Raw genomic sequence first — 19,387 nt, forward strand, 5'->3', positions numbered from 1 at the left:
TGTTGGTGTGGAGGTGGAGGATGAGATTGTTAAGGTGAAGGGGGAGATGAAAAAAAGGTTGTTGGAAAAGGGAAGGAATATTGTATATAAGTCTAAAGTGCAGCACCTAGAAGAAAATGAGCAGTGTACACGGTATTTCTTTAAAAAATGTTTTAATGCTAAAGGTGTTTTTAAATCTGTTTTTACCCCTACGGGGGAAGTTTTTGGAGAGGAGATGGTGAAGGAGATTGGCAGATTTTATGAGACACTCTTTAGTAATAAGAGCAGAGCCAGTGAGACGGAGATGAATGATTATTGTAATATTTTGGAGAATAATGTTCCTGTTGAAAAAGTAGATTTTTTGATTGATGATGTTAGTGAAGGGGAGATCAAGCAGGCCCTGGATAAGATGGCCAAAGGGAAGACACCAGGCTGTGATGGTCTCCCCGCTGAGTTTTATTCCGCGTTCTGGAATATTTTAAGTAAAGAGTTTACACGGGTGGTGCAATATGTTTTTAACTCAGGTGTTTTAGCTGAATCTATGAAGAAAGGGGTCATAACATTAATTCATAAAAAAGGTGATGGCAGAGATCTTAAAAATTGGAGACCTATAACTTTATTAAATTGTGACTACAAGATAATTGCTAAGATTGTGGCTAATAGACTGAGTGATGTAGTGGACCACCTTGTGGGAGAATACCAAGTTTGTGCAGTACCGAAAAGAAAAATAACAGATAATTTATTGCTTTTAAGAGACTCTATTTATTACAGTAACTTTAACAAGAATGCACTGTTTGTTGAGTCCATAGATTTCGAAAAGGCTTATGATAAGGTTGCACATGATTTTATGTTCATTGCTTTAAAACACTTAGGTATTCCAGAAAAGTTATTATCTGTTATTATGAGTTTTTATCATGGGGTGACAAGTCAGATTTTAGTAAATGGGCATGTGGGGCCTGCTTTTAATGTCTTGTCTGGAGTCAGACAGGGATGCCCACTCTCCCCAATTCTGTTTATATGCGTTACAGAGGGCCTGTTGAAGAATGTGCAGAAAGATAAATGTGTGAGTGGTGTTTTTATTCCAGGTAGTGATGGTAGTAAGTTAAAGGTTTTAAGTTATATGGACGATGTGGTTTTTACTTGTACATCCCAAGCAGATCTCAACAGAGTAAATTTGCATGTGAGGATTTTTTGTTGTGTGGCTGGGATGAATGTGAACTGGGGGAAGTGCCAATTATGCAGTTTTGGGAACCAAGAGAATATAGTAGTGGATGGTGTTAAGGAAAAAGAAGACATTGAAGTGCTAGGAGTGATATTTGATAAATACCTCAAAGGAAAGAAAAGTTATGAGACTTTGGACAGTAAAATTGAGAAGAAGCTATCCTTCTGGAGGTTAAGGAACTTGTCACTTAAAGGGAAAGTTCTTATCATTAAGTCTGTAATCCTACCGCTTCTCTTGTATACGGCTATGGTGCTTCCTCCAGGGAAGTTATGGACTAGGAGAGTCACAAGGAAGCTTTTTGTGTTCTTCTGGGGGTCTAAGATGGAGAAAATGAGAAGAGAAGAAGTGATGAAGAGTATGAATTTGGGCGGATATAACTTTCCAAACATTGATCTGTTTTTAAAGGTGCACTATTTTCTTTTAATTTTTAAATTGATACAGTGCAATAATAGGGCGGCAGACATGAGTAAATACCTTGCAGGATGGTTGTTTTCCAAATGGGGCTGGTGTGAGAGGGATTTGAGGAGACCCATAGCACATGTGATACCTACCTTCTATGTGCTCCTCGGGTCTTTCAATGATCAATTTGGTTTGAGCTCTTTAGGTGAACCTGATAAAAAGAAAATAGAACAAGAAATAAGGAAAAATGAGAGATTATATGAAGTACCATTCTGCACTAATGCTCAGTCTGTGAAGCTTTGGAAGTTTTTTAAAGTTATTGGACTATCAAACAGACAAAAAGACGTTAGTTGGATGTCCTTTCATGGCTGCCTCCCAACCCGATCTTTTTTAAATGGAAGAGGTTTGAGAATAAGTGACAGATGCCCAAGAGAGGGTTGTGGAGGTAGAGAAGACTTAGTGCACCTTTATTGGGACTGTTTTTATGCAAAAGAATTTTTTATGTTTTTAAAGAAGTTTTTAATCCAACTCACTGGATATAACAGTTTTTCTTTTGAGAAAGTTTTTATTGGTCAAGATCTTAGTAAAAAGGAAGATACACGTACTAATTGGATTCTTTTTTCTGTTTTTAAAGAGGTTTTATGGGACTCACGCAATTTGCTTGTTTTTAAAAATGTTGTTATTTCTCCGAGGGAATTGAAAAGATTGTTTTTAGGAAGGATTTTTACTATCTTTCTACTGGACAAAAAGAGAATTGGTGAAGAAGAAGCGGAGAAAATCTGGATGCATACACGATGGAAAAATTTATAAGAAGTACGTAAAGGAGAAAGCTGTAAGTTTTTGACCAATTTCTGTGATTGTTTTTGACATGTTTTTTTGTTTTGTTGTTTGGTCACTTTTTCTTGGCACTCGGTTCCCTTAGTTAGTTTTTTCCGTATGATGTTTTTTCAGATATTGTTTTAAGTGACGAGTCTTGGTAGGTGACCTGATGATCGTCCAAACAATAGTCTGTAACTGAGGAAAAAAAAGAGAGAAAAAAAAAAAAAAAAAAAAAAATCTGTTCTTATCAGTTTAATATCTGATACGTCCCCTATCTGGGGACCATATATTAAATGGATTTTTGAAAACGGGGGCCGATTTTGAAGCTTGCTTCCGTCGCCCTATGCATTGACCCGATATGGCAGTATCTTCGGGTACAGTGCACCACCCCCTTACAGGGTTAAAAAGAAAGATTCCTACTTTCATTGCTACCTGCTTGCTGGCTAGCCAGCTAGCCAGCCCTGTGGGCCTTGCTGCTGCTGCAGCCAAAAAACAAAAGGTGGTGCTGCTGCTGCTTCTGCTGCTTCTGCTTCTGCTTGTGTCTGGCCGCTGTTGGAGCGTCCAGGCACAGGACTTCTGCTGCTGCTGACTAAATGGCCTCCTTAATTGGATCATTTGAGTAGCCAGCACACCTGTGCAGGTAGGGCATGACATGATAGGCAGCTGCCTTGATAGCGGGTGGGTGCTGAATGTTCCTAATTGACAAAATAAGATTAATGCTTATGAAGAAATATAAAATCTCATCCCTTCCCCAATATCGCGCCACACCCCTACCCCTTAATTCCCTGGTTGAACTTGATGGACATATGTCTTTTTTCGACCGTACTAACTATGTAACTATGTAACATAACATGGGGGGGGGGGGGTCTCCTGGCTGTTCACACAGGTGTGTCATTGCTGTACATTGACCATGCATTGCTTCTGTGGTATTGCAAAGGCAAAGACAAATGCTTCCAGCCATCCATTGCACTAATGGATTGGTCATCAGCTGGCTGTCTATGTCCCGCATCAATATAGACCAAAGTACAGAGGGTTAGGCTATGCTATTGTGCACCTACCTGATGCATCAGAAGGTGCGAGGCCCTTGCTAAATTCTGTGCACAGACTTTGAGATCTATACTTTAGACTGTATCTAAACCTGCTCCAACATGGACTGACATTCTGGCCTACTTTCAGCCGATGCGACTTGTCTGTCGCTGAACAGTCGCTTTTTATGTATTCAGCACCTATGTATAATGTTGTAAAAATGCTCTAGAAGCTAAAGTCGCAGAAATGTCACACATATTTGGCCTGCAACTTTCTGTGCGACAAATTCAGACAGGAAAAATCAGTATAAATCCTTAGAAAATTATCCCCCAGTGTCTCCATCTGCTGGCGGTATTGAATAAGCATTGCTGCACTGATGGGGTATGCATTAGACGAAAAAAAAGAAGAAAAAGAAGAATAATACGCCCAGAAAAGAGGCGAAAAGGAGAAAAACGTAAAAAAACGTGAAAAAAAAGTAAGAGGAAGAGAAGGGAAAAAAAGGTGGAAATGGGTTTAAAAGTGATTTCGGCGGAGAAATATATATATATATATATATATATATATATATATATATATATATATATACGCGCACACACACACATATATATAAACGTATTCTCCGTTGAGATATTGCAGCCGCTGCTGTGTCCAGGCCCAGGAGCCTTAGCACTGTGCTGTGATGTCACTCAATACCACTGACATCACTAGGTGTAAACAACATCTCTCCTTTGCTGTGTATGCGACTATGGAGCTGTTTGGTGATGTCGTCTATTATGGCCTTCATAGAAGCAACAGGAGATTGTTGCATCCATCTAGAACCCTCAGAACTACAGTGCTATGATGTCACTCACTTCCACAGGCCTTGCAGAGTGTAAACAACAACAACCCAGCTTTGTTGTGTATGTAACCATAGGGATTTGTGATGTCACCTAGAACCTTCACAGCAGCGACAGCTTTATGAGGAGCATCAGCACTGCTCTGCCTGAGCAGAACCATCACCGCCATAGGTTGTCAAATAACCCGGGTTTAACCCACACAGGTAAGTCCAATGGGGTGCAGGCATGTCCTCTATGCTTACAGCTTCCCGTGGGTGTTGGTTTGATACCGTTTGGGGACAGCCAAGGAGGCATCTGCAGGCAACAAAGGTAGGTGTGTGCTTGTGTGTGTGTTTCCTATGCAGATCCTAAGCCCAGTGTCACATGCAAGTAGGAGGAGTAAGAAGGGTTCCTGGCAAATCCGGGTTATGGATTGCATTTAAAAAGGCCCCGTGGGAGTGCAATGGGCCCCTGTCTTGCTGCTTAGCAATAATGGTATGGGTTTAGGTTCTGCTGTGTGTACTGGTGGTTGACTGCCCCCCAGCCCAGAGTGTGCATGGAAAATTGTCTGGCAGCCTCCCTGACAGCAAGCAGTGATAGTGCCCATGAAGGGCATCTTGTTGGGCCCGCCCCTTTCACGGTTATCGCTTCTCGGCCTTTTGGCTAAGATCAAGTGTCTTGCCCTAAGGTATTCGGGTACCCCTCTCCTCGGCCTTGTGGGATCGCCCAGGTTTATTGCCTGGGCTTCACCCACCTGCTGCTATTGGGGAGAGGGCTTAGTCCCAGGATAACGGGAAGGTGATCATCGGAGGACGGGTCTGCCGGAGAGGATGGCTAATGCGCCGAACGCTCCTAATACAGTACGGCTGTTTATCGAGGAGGAAAAGAGGAGTGCCTACGGGATTTTGCATGTCCAGCAGAAGGTCGTGGAGGGAGTGCTGAGGATGCCGCATGCTTCCATCTTCTGTGTCCAGGTCTTTCCCAGCCAAGGATTCTTTGACGTGACCTTCTACAACCTGGATGATCTCCGTACCTGTCTCTACCGGAGTAAGGAGAATGCTTCTCACCCTGACCTACAAGGGATCCGATTCATTTCCTGCGAGGCTCGGCCTAAGAAAGTTCCAGTGGTAGTGCATATGTACAACCCTTTTGTGCGGGATGAGGAGATCCAGACCTTTCTAAGAAGGTATTGTGTGTCTGTTTCTGGTGCGGAGAGGAAAAATAACATCCTGGGGACTTTCACAGGCATGAGACGTTTTTGGGTGGAGTTTAGGCCTGCCCCCGAGGGTGGTGCTGAAGGTTTTTGTCACCCCCCGCAGAACTTTGCGATAGGGAACAACAGGGGGTTTCTGCACTACCCGGGGATGCCAAGTTTTTGCCGGGACTGTTTTTGCTTTGGTCATACCAGAGAGAACTGTACAACCGGGCAGGTTTGCAGGAACTGCCACAAGCCTGATCACCGCACTGCAGACTGTCCCGAGAAACGCAAGTGTCATTTCTGTGGTTCTTCGGATCACCTGGCTAGGAGTTGCCCCACTTACCAGTCCGGGGCACCCCGATCATATGCAATGGCTCTTCGAGGTGGGACAGTTCCTGAGGACTCCAATGCTGCCAGGGCAGGCGATGCAGAGGTTAGCGTGCTGACCAGTGAAGCAGAGTCTGCCCCTGTTTTTCCTTCCATTTCTAGGTCTGTTCCGGATGCTTTGGTGGCAGAGGGGGAGAAGGCGGAGTCTGTTTCGGGGGCATCTGTTTCGGAGGCCTCTGATCCCCCAGAGGAGATGACTGTGGACAAAGAATCCTTGAAGAGAAAGATGCCGGTGGAAGAATCGGAGGATGACTGTCCGACTCCTCAGAGTCAAAGGATTGAGGACTTTCCTAGCCCGGGAAGGGAGGAGGCAGGTGGAGGGTCGTCATGTCAGATTGATTCTGACTCCTCTTTATCCTCCCTGGGCACAGGTTATTTGGAGGAATGTTCAGTCAAAAAATTGACAAAGACTCTTAAGTTTAAGGAAGGGGAGGCAAAAAATAAGGGTAGAGGTCGGGGAAAGGCTAGGCCTCCTTTTGATAATGCTTGATTTTGTATTTCCTTTTTTTCCTTCAAATGTTTGAATGAGTTTAACAATTGGTTCTCTAAATGTCCGCAGTATTAGATCTTTAGAAAGGAGATCCGCCATTTTTGATTTACTTTCTAGATATTCTTTTGATGTTCTAGGTCTCCAGGAGTGCTGCTTGGATGGGGAGCCAAATATCTCCTGGCCTTATGGGCAATCGGTATGGTCTGGTTCAATGGAACGTAATTCGGGGGTGGGGATTTTGTTCAAAAGTAATGAGTTTGTTGTTAAAAAAGTTGTCCATATTGTTCCGGGTAGGGTATTATTAGTGCATTTTATTTTCAGGGGTTTCACATATAAAGTAATTAATGTTTATGCTCCAACTGGGAGGAAGGAAAGAGGGGAGGTGTTTGAGAAATTATATTTCTTTTTGAGTGGGAGGGATGATGTGTTCCTTATAGGGGATTTCAATTGTATAATAACAGAGGGGGATAGGAGTAGTACTACGGTGGGTGGTGGGTCTGGTTTAGACAGTACTAGTAAGCAGCTTAAAGAGATTGTAAATTTATTTGGGTTAAAGGATTCCTTTGTTGCCCATAATGATGGTACTATCGGTTATACATATTTTTCTAACAATACAAGTTCGCGTATTGATTTCATTTTTGTCTCAAAACTAATGTCTGTTTCTAATTTCAGACGGAGGAGGTTACCGTTCACGGATCATGCCTGGATTGAGTGTGTGGTAAAAGGTGGTGGTCTAAGTGAGTATGGAAAGGGTGTTTGGAAGTTGAATGTGTCTTTATTGGATAATGAATGTGTATTACAAGAATATAGGGAGCGTTTTGATGGATGGGTGTTGAGGAAGGATGCATTTTATAGTGTGGTTGAGTGGTGGGAGTGGGTGAAGTTAGAGACTAAAAGGTTTTTTATTAAAAAAGGGTGTGAGAAAGGGAGGAAAGATAGAGAAGAGTATGAGAGATGGCAAAGAAGGTTAGAGTATTTGTATGAATTGAGGCGTTTGGGGATGAGTGTTGAGAAGGAGATTGAGGAAGCTCGTGGAAGTGTGAATGAGTGTCTGGAGAGGAATGGAAGGAAGATTATTGCACAGGCTAGGGTTGAAGTGAAAGAGAAGGATGAGAAATGTAGCAAATTTTTCTTTAAAAAGGCATTCAGTAAAAAAACTGAGATGATGAGTGTTTTTACGAATGATGGGGTAGAGGTCTTTGGTAAGGATGAGGTGTTAGAGGAAGTGTGGAAGTTTTATTCTGATTTATTCACGGAGAAGGAGCGGGACGTGACTCTAGAGGAGGAATGTTTGGGATATGTGGATAAGCGTTTGGATGAAATTGATGGGTTCTTTATGGAAGAGGATGTGAGGAAGAGTGAGGTGGAGGATGCTGTGAATGGGATGAAGAAAGGAAAGGTGGCAGGGAGTGATGGTTTGCCTGTGGAATTTTATCTTGTGTTTTGGGATATGTTAGGGGATTATGTATGGGAGGTGTGTAAGGAAGTACTTAGGAGAGGGAAGTTATCTAAAAGTATGAGTGAGAGTGTGACTGTGTTATTGTTTAAAAAAGGGGATAAGAGGGATCTTAAAAATTGGAGGCCTATAGCGCTCTTGAATTGTGATTACAAAATTATTGCTAAAGTTATTGCGAATAGGTTAAAGGATGTGATTGATTGTATGGTAGGTGAGGAGCAAATGTGTGCAGTGCCTGATCGTAGGATTTCTGAATGTCTGTTAGGTCTGAGGGATGTATTGTGGGACTGTAAAACTAGGAAGCAAGGTGTGGCTGTTGTTACGGTGGATTTTGAAAAAGCGTATGATAGGGTGGTGCATGATTTATTGTTTAGGGTTTTGAGGAGGATGAATGTGCCGGACAGAATGGTGAAGTGGATTGAATGTTTGTATAGGGACATTTATAGTAAGATTCAGGTCAATGGTTTTCTGAGTAGGGAGGTGAGTATAAAATCTGGAGTGCGGCAGGGGTGTCCCCTGTCGCCAATTCTTTTTATTTGTATGATTGAGCCTTTGTTGGGGATGATTAGGAGAGATAAGGTGATGCGGGGTATAGAAATACCTGGTAGTCATGGGAAGGATATGCGAGTGATTGGTTACATGGATGATGTTACTGTTGTATGTAAGTCAATGGCAGGGGTAAGGCGTGCTAAGTTATTGATTGAGTGTTTCTGTTTAATGAGTGGGTTTAAGCTTAATGTTGGGAAGAGTGGTTGTAAATTTTTTGAGGGGTGGGGAGAGAGTGGGTTGTGCGAGTGGCCTGTGAGAGAGGGGGGTGTGGAAGTGCTTGGGGTGGTGTTTGATAATGATTTGTATGGGAAAGAAAGTTGGGAGAGGGTTTTGGGGAGGGTGGGGAATAAAATAAACTTCTGGTCTTTAAGGACTTTATCGATTGAGGGAAGGATTCTGGTTATTAAAGCTGTTATAATTCCTATTTTGCTTTATGTTAATTATGTGTTTCCTCCACCGGATAGGTGTCTGGCAAGAATTATCAGGGAGATCTTTGTTTTCTTATGGAATTCAAGGATGGAGAAATTGAGTCGTGGGAAGGTGGTGAAAAGCAGAATGCATGGTGGGAAAGGAATGATGAATGTGGAAGTGTTCCTGGCTGTGAAGTATGTCAGTTTTTGTCTCGCTGTAAGTAAGAAGGAATGTGTGTTTGGGTGCATGGTAAGGTATTTGGCTGGTAATGTGTTGTTGAAATATAAGCTAATGGAAAGGGACTTAAGGGTACCTGTAAGTTTTGAGGTTCCTTGGTTCTATCAGAGAATAGGGCGGTGTGTCAGGAAAAATAATCTGGAATGTGTGACTGAATGGAATGATAGTAAGAAGGTGATGAAAGTGTTGGAGCAGAGAGAAACAGTGGAATGTGTGGGAGGTCTGTCTGAGAAGGATTGTAAGGTAGTGTGGAAAAATGTCAGTCACAAGGAACTGACAAATAAACAAAAGGACTTGTCTTGGATGTTAGCTAATGGGTGTCTGCCAACAAGGGAATTTCAGAGGAGAAGGAGATTGGTAGACAGTGAAGTGTGTCCCAGGGATGGTTGCGGTGGATGTGAGAATTATGTACATGTGTTTTGGGAGTGTGGTTATGCGAAGTCTGTGTGGAGAAGAATGTCTGGTCTAATTAAAAATCTTACTGGAATTGAAATGTTATCCTTTAATATGATGATGTTTGGTTTGTGTGCAGTGGAGAGAGAGAAGGCAAGAGTGTTATGGTTCATAGTAAATTGTGTAAAAGAGGTTCTGTGGGATGTAAGGAATATTAGGATTTTCAATCAAACTGAAGTAAGTGTGAAGGAGTGTCTGGGCATGATCCGTGGTAAAATTTACCTTTACGTATTATGTGATAGGAAAAACTATGGTTCTGATGATGCAGAGGGGATCTGGAAACACAAAAAATGGAAGTACTGGTTATGATTGTATTCTTATTTGTCTTTCTTTTTCTTTTCTTACAGATTATATCCTGATATGAAGGGACAGTTGGAGGGACAGAATCCGCTGCAATTTATTTTTTCTGAGGGAAAGTCATGAAGGGAAAGCTTTTTGTTATATGTACATGTAAAGACATGCTTCCTGTATATATTGTATATGTCAAATATGTGTTATTCATGTGTTTTCAGATGAATATGTAATTTTTTGAATGATTTACTTGGTTATGTATTGTATATTTCCTTTTCAATAAAAAAAAAAAAAAAAAAATCTGTTCTTATCAGTTTAATATCTGATACGTCCCCTATCTGGGGACCATATATTAAATGGATTTTTGAGAACGGGGGCCGATTTCGAAGCTTGCTTCCGTCGCCCTATGCATTGACCCGATATGGCAGTATCTTCGGGTACAGTGCACAACCCCCTTACAGGGTTAAAAAGAAAGATTCCTACTTTCATTGCTACCTGCTTGCTGGCTAGCCAGCTAGCCAGCCCTGTGGGCCTTGCTGCTGCTGCAGCCAAAAAACAAAAGGTGGTGCTGCTGCTGCTTCTGCTGCTTCTGCTTCTGCTTGTGTCTGGCCGCTGTTGGAGCGTCCAGGCACAGGACTTCTGCTGCTGCTGACTAAATGGCCTCCTTAATTGGATCATTTGAGTAGCCAGCACACCTGTGCAGGTAGGGCATGACATGATAGGCAGCTGCCTTGATAGCGGGTGGGTGCTGAATGTTCCTAATTGACAAAATAAGATTAATGCTTATGAAGAAATATAAAATCTCATCCCTTCCCCAATATCGCGCCACACCCCTACCCCTTAATTCCCTGGTTGAACTTGATGGACATATGTCTTTTTTCGACCGTACTAACTATGTAACTATGTAACATAACATGGGGGGGGGGGGTCTCCTGGCTGTTCACACAGGTGTGTCATTGCTGTACATTGACCATGCATTGCTTCTGTGGTATTGCAAAGGCAAAGACAAATGCTTCCAGCCATCCATTGCACTAATGGATTGGTCATCAGCTGGCTGTCTATGTCCCGCATCAATATAGACCAAAGTACAGAGGGTTAGGCTATGCTATTGTGCACCTACCTGATGCATCAGAAGGTGCGAGGCCCTTGCTAAATTCTGTGCACAGACTTTGAGATCTATACTTTAGACTGTATCTAAACCTGCTCCAACATGGACTGACATTCTGGCCTACTTTCAGCCGATGCGACTTGTCTGTCGCTGAACAGTCGCTTTTTATGTATTCAGCACCTATGTATAATGTTGTAAAAATGCTCTAGAAGCTAAAGTCGCAGAAATGTCACACATATTTGGCCAGCAACTTTCTGTGCGACAAATTCAGACAGGAAAAATCTGTATAAATCCTTAGAAAATTATCCCCCAGTGTCTCCATCTGCTGGCGGTATTGAATAAGCATTGCTGCACTGATGGGGTATGCATTAGACGAAAAAAAAGAAGAAAAAGAAGAATAATACGCCCAGAAAAGAGGCGAAAAGGAGAAAAACGTAAAAAAACGTGAAAAAAAAGTAAGAGGAAGAGAAGGGAAAAAAAGGTGGAAATGGGTTTAAAAGTGATTTCGGCGGAGAAATATATATATATATATATATATATATATATATATATATATATATACGCGCACACACACACATATATATAAACGTATTCTCCGTTGAGATATTGCAGCCGCTGCTGTGTCCAGGCCCAGGAGCCTTAGCACTGTGCTGTGATGTCACTCAATACCACTGACATCACTAGGTGTAAACAACATCTCTCCTTTGCTGTGTATGTGACTATGGAGCTGTTTGGTGATGTCGTCTATTATGGCCTTCATAGAAGCAACAGGAGATTGTTGCATCCATCTAGAACCCTCAGAACTACAGTGCTATGATGTCACTCACTTCCACAGGCCTTGCAGAGTGTAAAAAACAACAACCCAGCTTTGTTGTGTATGTAACCATAGGGATTTGTGATGTCACCTAGAACCTTCACAGCAGCGACAGCTTTATGAGGAGCATCAGCACTGCTCTGCCTGAGCAGAACCATCACCGCCATAGGTTGTCAAATAACCCGGGTTTAACCCACACAGGTAAGTCCAATGGGGTGCAGGCATGTCCTCTATGCTTACAGCTTCCCGTGGGTGTTGGTTTGATACCGTTTGGGGACAGCCAAGGAGGCATCTGCAGGCAACAAAGGTAGGTGTGTGCTTGTGTGTGTGTTTCCTATGCAGATCCTAAGCCCAGTGTCACATGCAAGTAGGAGGAGTAAGAAGGGTTCCTGGCAAATCCGGGTTATGGATTGCATTTAAAAAGGCCCCGTGGGAGTGCAATGGGCCCCTGTCTTGCTGCTTAGCAATAATGGTATGGGTTTAGGTTCTGCTGTGTGTACTGGTGGTTGACTGCCCCCCAGCCCAGAGTGTGCATGGAAAATTGTCTGGCAGCCTCCCTGACAGCAAGCAGTGATAGTGCCCATGAAGGGCACCTTGTTGGGCCCGCCCCTTTCACGGTTATCGCTTCTCGGCCTTTTGGCTAAGATCAAGTGTAGTATCTGTTCTTATCAGTTTAATATCTGATACGTCCCCTATCTGGGGACCATATATTAAATGGATTTTTGAGAACGGGGGCCGATTTCGAAGCTTGCTTCCGTCGCCCTATGCATTGACCCGATATGGCAGTATCTTCGGGTACAGTGCACCACCCCCTTACAGGGTTAAAAAGAAAGATTCCTACTTTCATTGCTACCTGCTTGCTGGCTAGCCAGCTAGCCAGCCCTGTGGGCCTTGCTGCTGCTGCAGCCAAAAAACAAAAGGTGGTGCTGCTGCTGCTTCTGCTGCTTCTGCTTCTGCTTGTGTCTGGCCGCTGTTGGAGCGTCCAGGCACAGGACTTCTGCTGCTGCTGACTAAATGGCCTCCTTAATTGGATCATTTGAGTAGCCAGCACACCTGTGCAGGTAGGGCATGACATGATAGGCAGCTGCCTTGATAGCGGGTGGGTGCTGAATGTTCCTAATTGACAAAATAAGATTAATGCTTATGAAGAAATATAAAATCTCATCCCTTCCCCAATATCGCGCCACACCCCTACCCCTTAATTCCCTGGTTGAACTTGATGGACATATGTCTTTTTTCGACCGTACTAACTATGTAACTATGTAACATAACATGGGGGGGGGGGGGGGGTCTCCTGGCTGTTCACACAGGTGTGTCATTGCTGTACATTGACCATGCATTGCTTCTGTGGTATTGCAAAGGCAAAGACAAATGCTTCCAGCCATCCATTGCACTAATGGATTGGTCATCAGCTGGCTGTCTATGTCCCGCATCAATATAGACCAAAGTACAGAGGGTTAGGCTATGCTATTGTGCACCTACCTGATGCATCAGAAGGTGCGAGGCCCTTGCTAAATTCTGTGCACAGACTTTGAGATCTATACTTTAGACTGTATCTAAACCTGCTCCAACATGGACTGACATTCTGGCCTACTTTCAGCCGATGCGACTTGTCTGTCGCTGAACAGTCGCTTTTTATGTATTCAGCACCTATGTATAATGTTGTAAAAATGCTCTAGAAGCTAAAGTCGCAGAAATGTCACACATATTTGGCCTGCAACTTTCTGTGCGACAAATTCAGACAGGAAAAATCAGTATAAATCCTTAGAAAATTATCCGCCAGTGTCTCCATCTGCTGGCGGTATTGAATAAGCATTGCTGCACTGATGGGGTATGCATTAGACGAAAAAAAAGAAGAAAAAGAAGAATAATACGCCCAGAAAAGAGGCGAAAAGGAGAAAAACGTAAAAAAACGTGAAAAAAAAGTAAGAGGAAGAGAAGGGAAAAAAAGGTGGAAATGGGTTTAAAAGTGATTTCGGCGGAGAAATATATATATATATATATATATATATATATATATATATATATATACGCGCACACACACACATATATATAAACGTATTCTCCGTTGAGATATTGCAGCCGCTGCTGTGTCCAGGCCCAGGAGCCTTAGCACTGTGCTGTGATGTCACTCAATACCACTGACATCACTAGGTGTAAACAACATCTCTCCTTTGCTGTGTATGTGACTATGGAGCTGTTTGGTGATGTCGTCTATTATGGCCTTCATAGAAGCAACAGGAGATTGTTGCATCCATCTAGAACCCTCAGAACTACAGTGCTATGATGTCACTCACTTCCACAGGCCTTGCAGAGTGTAAACAACAACAACCCAGCTTTGTTGTGTATGTAACCATAGGGATTTGTGATGTCACCTAGAACCTTCACAGCAGCGACAGCTTTATGAGGAGCATCAGCACTGCTCTGCCTGAGCAGAACCATCACCGCCATAGGTTGTCAAATAACCCGGGTTTAACCCACACAGGTAAGTCCAATGGGGTGCAGGCATGTCCTCTATGCTTACAGCTTCCCGTGGGTGTTGGTTTGATACCGTTTGGGGACAGCCAAGGAGGCATCTGCAGGCAACAAAGGTAGGTGTGTGCTTGTGTGTGTGTTTCCTATGCAGATCCTAAGCCCAGTGTCACATGCAAGTAGGAGGAGTAAGAAGGGTTCCTGGCAAATCCGGGTTATGGATTGCATTTAAAAAGGCCCCGTGGGAGTGCAATGGGCCCCTGTCTTGCTGCTTAGCAATAATGGTATGGGTTTAGGTTCTGCTGTGTGTACTGGTGGTTGACTGCCCCCCAGCCCAGAGTGTGCATGGAAAATTGTCTGGCAGCCTCCCTGACAGCAAGCAGTGATAGTGCCCATGAAGGGCACCTTGTTGGGCCCGCCCCTTTCACGGTTATCGCTTCTCGGCCTTTTGGCTAAGATCAAGTGTAGTATCTGTTCTTATCAGTTTAATATCTGATACGTCCCCTATCTGGGGACCATATATTAAATGGATTTTTGAGAACGGGGGCCGATTTCGAAGCTTGCTTCCGTCGCCCTATGCATTGACCCGATATGGCAGTATCTTCGGGTACAGTGCACCACCCCCTTACAGGGTTAAAAAGAAAGATTCCTACTTTCATTGCTACCTGCTTGCTGGCTAGCCAGCTAGCCAGCCCTGTGGGCCTTGCTGCTGCTGCAGCCAAAAAACAAAAGGTGGTGCTGCTGCTGCTTCTGCTGCTTCTGCTTCTGCTTGTGTCTGGCCGCTGTTGGAGCGTCCAGGCACAGGACTTCTGCTGCTGCTGACTAAATGGCCTCCTTAATTGGATCATTTGAGTAGCCAGCACACCTGTGCAGGTAGGGCATGACATGATAGGCAGCTGCCTTGATAGCGGGTGGGTGCTGAATGTTCCTAATTGACAAAATAAGATTAATGCTTATGAAGAAATATAAAATCTCATCCCTTCCCCAATATCGCGCCACACCCCTACCCCTTAATTCCCTGGTTGAACTTGATGGACATATGTCTTTTTTCGACCGTACTAACTATGTAACTATGTAACATAACATGGGGGGGGGGGGGGGGGTCTCCTGGCTGTTCACACAGGTGTGTCATTGCTGTACATTGACCATGCATTGCTTCTGTGGTATTGCAAAGGCAAAGACAAATGCTTCCAGCCATCCATTGCACTAATGGATTGGTCATCAGCTGGCTGTCTATGTCCCGCATCAATATAGACCAAAGTACAGAGGGTTAGGCTATGCTATTGTGCACCTACCTGATGCATCAGAAGGTGCGAGGCCCTTGCTAAATTCTGTGCACAGACTTTGAGATCTATACTTTAGACTGTATCTAAACCTGCTCCAACATGGACTGACATTCTGGCCTACTTTCAGCCGATGCGACTTGTCTGTCGCTGAACAGTCGCTTTTTATGTATTCAGCACCTATGTATAATGTTGTAAAAATGCTCTAGAAGCTAAAGTCGCAGAAATGTCACACATATTTGGCCTGCAACTTTCTGTGCGACAAATTCAGACAGGAAAAATCAGTATAAATCCTTAGAAAATTATCCCCCAGTGTCTCCATCTGCTGGCGGTATTGAATAAGCATTGCTGCACTGATGGGGTATGCATTAGACGAAAAAAAAGAAGAAAAAGAAGAATAATACGCCCAGAAAAGAGGCGAAAAGGAGAAAAACGTAAAAAAACGTGAAAAAAAAAGTAAGAGGAAGAGAAGGGAAAAAAAGGTGGAAATGGGTTTAAAAGTGATTTCGGCGGAGAAATATATATATATATATATATATATATATATATATATATATATATATATACGCGCACACACACACATATATATAAACGTATTCTCCGTTGAGATATTGCAGCCGCTGCTGTGTCCAGGCCCAGGAGCCTTAGCACTGTGCTGTGATGTCACTCAATACCACTGACATCACTAGGTGTAAACAACATCTCTCCTTTGCTGTGTATGTGACTATGGAGCTGTTTGGTGATGTCGTCTATTATGGCCTTCATAGAAGCAACAGGAGATTGTTGCATCCATCTAGAACCCTCAGAACTACAGTGCTATGATGTCACTCACTTCCACAGGCCTTGCAGAGTGTAAACAACAACAACCCAGCTTTGTTGTGTATGTAACCATAGGGATTTGTGATGTCACCTAGAACCTTCACAGCAGCGACAGCTTTATGAGGAGCATCAGCACTGCTCTGCCTGAGCAGAACCATCACCGCCATAGGTTGTCAAATAACCCGGGTTTAACCCACACAGGTAAGTCCAATGGGGTGCAGGCATGTCCTCTATGCTTACAGCTTCCCGTGGGTGTTGGTTTGATACCGTTTGGGGACAGCCAAGGAGGCATCTGCAGGCAACAAAGGTAGGTGTGTGCTTGTGTGTGTGTTTCCTATGCAGATCCTAAGCCCAGTGTCACATGCAAGTAGGAGGAGTAAGAAGGGTTCCTGGCAAATCCGGGTTATGGATTGCATTTAAAAAGGCCCCGTGGGAGTGCAATGGGCCCCTGTCTTGCTGCTTAGCAATAATGGTATGGGTTTAGGTTCTGCTGTGTGTACTGGTGGTTGACTGCCCCCTAGCCCAGAGTGTGCATGGAAAATTGTCTGGCAGCCTCCCTGACAGCAAGCAGTGATAGTGCCCATGAAGGGCACCTTGTTGGGCCCGCCCCTTTCACGGTTATCGCTTCTCGGCCTTTTGGCTAAGATCAAGTGTAGTATCTGTTCTTATCAGTTTAATATCTGATACGTCCCCTATCTGGGGACCATATATTAAATGGATTTTTGAGAACGGGGGCCGATTTCGAAGCTTGCTTCCGTCGCCCTATGCATTGACCCGATATGGCAGTATCTTCGGGTACAGTGCACCACCCCCTTACAGGGTTAAAAAGAAAGATTCCTACTTTCATTGCTACCTGCTTGCTGGCTAGCCAGCTAGCCAGCCCTGTGGGCCTTGCTGCTGCTGCAGCCAAAAAACAAAAGGTGGTGCTTCTGCTGCTTCTGCTTCTGCTTGTGTCTGGCCGCTGTTGGAGCGTCCAGGCACAGGACTTCTGCTGCTGCTGACTAAATGGCCTCCTTAATTGGATCATTTGAGTAGCCAGCACACCTGTGCAGGTAGGGCATGACATGATAGGCAGCTGCCTTGATAGCGGGTGGGTGCTGAATGTTCCTAATTGACAAAATAAGATTAATGCTTATGAAGAAATATAAAATCTCATCCCTTCCCCAATATCGCGCCACACCCCTACCCCTTAATTCCCTGGTTGAACTTGATGGACATATGTCTTTTTTCGACCGTACTAACTATGTAACTATGTAACATAACATGGGGGGGGGGGGGTCTCCTGGCTGTTCACACAGGTGTGTCATTGCTGTACATTGACCATGCATTGCTTCTGTGGTATTGCAAAGGCAAAGACAAATGCTTCCAGCCATCCATTGCACTAATGGATTGGTCATCAGCTGGCTGTCTATGTCCCGCATCAATATAGACCAAAGTACAGAGGGTTAGGCTATGCTATTGTGCACCTACCTGATGCATCAGAAGGTGCGAGGCCCTTGCTAAATTCTGTGCACAGACTTTGAGATCTATACTTTAGACTGTATCTAAACCTGCTCCAACATGGACTGACATTCTGGCCTACTTTCAGCCGATGCGACTTGTCTGTCGCTGAACAGTCGCTTTTTATGTATTCAGCACCTATGTATAATGTTGTAAAAATGCTCTAGAAGCTAAAGTCGCAGAAATGTCACACATATTTGACCTGCAACTTTCTGTGCGACAAATTCAGACAGGAAAAATCAGTATAAATCCTTAGAATATTATCCCCCAGTGTCTCCATCTGCTGGCGGTATTGAATAAGCATTGCTGCACTGATGGGGTATGCATTAGACGAAAAAAAAGAAGAAAAAGAAGAATAATACGCCCAGAAAAGAGGCGAAAAGGAGAAAAACGTAAAAAAACGTGAAAAAAAAGTAAGAGGAAGAGAAGGGAAAAAAAGGTGGAAATGGGTTTAAAAGTGATTTCGGCGGAGAAATATATATATATATATATATATATATATATATATACGCGCACACACACACATATATATAAACGTATTCTCCGTTGAGATATTGCAGCCGCTGCTGTGTCCAGGCCCAGGAGCCTTAGCACTGTGCTGTGATGTCACTCAATACCACTGACATCACTAGGTGTAAACAACATCTCTCCTTTGCTGTGTATGTGACTATGGAGCTGTTTGGTGATGTCGTCTATTATGGCCTTCATAGAAGCAACAGGAGATTGTTGCATCCATCTAGAACCCTCAGAACTACAGTGCTATGATGTCACTCACTTCCACAGGCCTTGCAGAGTGTAAACAACAACAACCCAGCTTTGTTGTGTATGTAACCATAGGGATTTGTGATGTCACCTAGAACCTTCACAGCAGCGACAGCTTTATGAGGAGCATCAGCACTGCTCTGCCTGAGCAGAACCATCACCGCCATAGGTTGTCAAATAACCCGGGTTTAACCCACACAGGTAAGTCCAATGGGGTGCAGGCATGTCCTCTATGCTTACAGCTTCCCGTGGGTGTTGGTTTGATACCGTTTGGGGACAGCCAAGGAGGCATCTGCAGACAACAAAGGTAGGTGTGTGCTTGTGTGTGTGTTTCCTATGCAGATCCTAAGCCCAGTGTCACATGCAAGTAGGAGGAGTAAGAAGGGTTCCTGGCAAATCCGGGTTATGGATTGCATTTAAAAAGGCCCGTGGGAGTGTAATGGGCCCCTGTCTTGCTGCTTAGCAATAATGGTATGGGTTTAGGTTCTGCTGTGTGTACTGGTGGTTGACTGCCCCCCAGCCCAGAGTGTGCATGGAAAATTGTCTGGCAGCCTCCCTGACAGCAAGCAGTGATAGTGCCCATGAAGGGCACCTTGTTGGGCCCGCCCCTTTCACGGTTATCGCTTCTCGGCCTTTTGGCTAAGATCAAGTGTAGTATCTGTTCTTATCAGTTTAATATCTGATACGTCCCCTATCTGGGGACCATATATTAAATGGATTTTTGAGAACGGGGGCCGATTTCGAAGCTTGCTTCCGTCGCCCTATGCATTGACCCGATATGGCAGTATCTTCGGGTACAGTGCACCACCCCCTTACAGGGTTAAAAAGAAAGATTCCTACTTTCATTGCTACCTGCTTGCTGGCTAGCCAGCTAGCCAGCCCTGTGGGCCTTGCTGC

At 44.0% G+C, this 19,387-nt stretch overlaps 5 non-coding genes and 1 pseudogene across 5 annotated transcripts; all 6 read left to right on the top strand.

Moving 5' to 3' along the window:
* Positions 1 to 2,603: 2,603 nt before the first annotated feature.
* Positions 2,604 to 2,809, top strand: LOC130315706 (U2 spliceosomal RNA; annotated as a pseudogene).
* Positions 2,810 to 10,000: 7,191 nt separating this feature from the next.
* Positions 10,001 to 10,185, top strand: LOC130315704 (U2 spliceosomal RNA). The gene has a single exon (XR_008863153.1). It is a non-coding gene; the product is annotated as a U2 spliceosomal RNA (small nuclear RNA).
* A 2,089-nt stretch (positions 10,186 to 12,274) lies between these two features.
* On the top strand, positions 12,275 to 12,465 carry LOC130315694 (U2 spliceosomal RNA). The gene has a single exon (XR_008863145.1). It is a non-coding gene; the product is annotated as a U2 spliceosomal RNA (small nuclear RNA).
* A 2,093-nt stretch (positions 12,466 to 14,558) lies between these two features.
* On the top strand, positions 14,559 to 14,749 carry LOC130315695 (U2 spliceosomal RNA). Its single transcript, XR_008863146.1, has one exon. It is a non-coding gene; the product is annotated as a U2 spliceosomal RNA (small nuclear RNA).
* Positions 14,750 to 16,848: 2,099 nt separating this feature from the next.
* On the top strand, positions 16,849 to 17,039 carry LOC130315696 (U2 spliceosomal RNA). Its single transcript, XR_008863147.1, has one exon. It is a non-coding gene; the product is annotated as a U2 spliceosomal RNA (small nuclear RNA).
* A 2,070-nt stretch (positions 17,040 to 19,109) lies between these two features.
* On the top strand, positions 19,110 to 19,300 carry LOC130315697 (U2 spliceosomal RNA). The gene has a single exon (XR_008863148.1). It is a non-coding gene; the product is annotated as a U2 spliceosomal RNA (small nuclear RNA).
* The last annotated feature ends 87 nt before the right edge of the window (positions 19,301 to 19,387 follow it).

The sequence above is a fragment of the Hyla sarda genome, unplaced genomic scaffold, assembly GCF_029499605.1.
Source record: "Hyla sarda isolate aHylSar1 unplaced genomic scaffold, aHylSar1.hap1 scaffold_1886, whole genome shotgun sequence".
Taxonomy (NCBI): domain Eukaryota; kingdom Metazoa; phylum Chordata; class Amphibia; order Anura; family Hylidae; genus Hyla; species Hyla sarda.